This window comes from Octopus bimaculoides, chromosome 1 (genome assembly GCF_001194135.2).
Source record: "Octopus bimaculoides isolate UCB-OBI-ISO-001 chromosome 1, ASM119413v2, whole genome shotgun sequence".
NCBI classification, from domain to species: domain Eukaryota; kingdom Metazoa; phylum Mollusca; class Cephalopoda; order Octopoda; family Octopodidae; genus Octopus; species Octopus bimaculoides.
The window spans coordinates 821,846-823,190 of record NC_068981.1 but is presented as its reverse complement, the minus strand read 5'-3'; positions in this window follow the sequence as shown (position 1 = coordinate 823,190).

The following is a 1,345-nucleotide window of genomic DNA, read 5'->3' as shown; positions in this document are numbered from 1 at the left end:
TATATATATATATATATATATATATATATATATATATATATGTATATATATATATCAACGCACACATAGATACACGCACACACAGATACATATATATACATACATATAATAGATATATACCATCACACATACATACATACATACATACATACATACATACATACATACATACGACGGGCTTCTTTCAGTTTCCGTCTACCAAATCTACTCACAAGGCTTTCGTCGGTTCGGGGCTACGCCAGAAGATACTTGCTCAGGTGCCGCGCAGTAGAACTGAACCCGGAACCATGTGGTTAGCAAACAAGCTTCTTACCGCGCAGCTTGGCTTGTTTATATAAATGCGCGTGTGTGTGTGCGTGTATAAAATTGCTTAAGTGAGAATGTACGTATGTAACGGCCACTAACAAAGTGTTATCGTTAGTCTTTTGTTAAGTTTGACGTGTACATATACATGTGGATTGGATATATATCTGTGTGTGCGTATATATATATATATATATATATATATATATATAAACAGCACGGAATTTTGTCAGTGAACAGGTCGCTGTCTCAAAGCGACGAGAATATTTTGGCAAATTAAATTTAAATGTTGAAGTGAAGCTAACGGTTTTTGTGTTATTTTAAATGGCTTATAAACACCTTCCACGCTGCAATTGTTTTCGTTCCAGCACACGATCTCTGATTAGGCCACTTGCTATGCAAGTACATATACACACAGGCGTGGTTGTGGTGTAAGAAGCTTGCTTCCCAACCACATGGATACGGCGTCAGTCCTACTGCGTGGAACCTTGGGCTATATATATATGTGTGTGTGTGTGTCTGTGTGCGTGCGTGTGTGTCTGTGTGTGTGAAGGCGTATAGCTTAGTGGTTAGGGTATTCGGCTCACGATCGTGAGTTCAATTCCCGGCGACGCATTGTGTCCTTGAGCAAGACACTTTATTTTGCATTGCTCCAGTCCAATCAGCTGGTAAAAATGAGTTGTACCAGTAATTCAAAGGGCCAGCCTCGTCACACTCTGAGTCACGCTGAGTCTCCCTGAGAACTACATTGAGGGTACACACCCACTTGCATGTTAATTTCACGAGCAAGCTGTTCCGTTGGTCGTATCAGCTGGGACCCTCGTCGTCGTAACCGACGGAGGGCTCCTCTTTTTTTTTTGAGGTGGCCCAAAAGTAGGTTTACAGTTATCACGTAGGCACTTTAAATTTCTTTTCAAACATTTTTTACTTTTAAATTTCTATCTTACAAACTGAGAAATGAGCTTGATAAAATTAAGTAAATTAGCATCGAATAATGGCTTCATTTTTTTTTTATAATTAAGATCTAAACTGCTAATATATG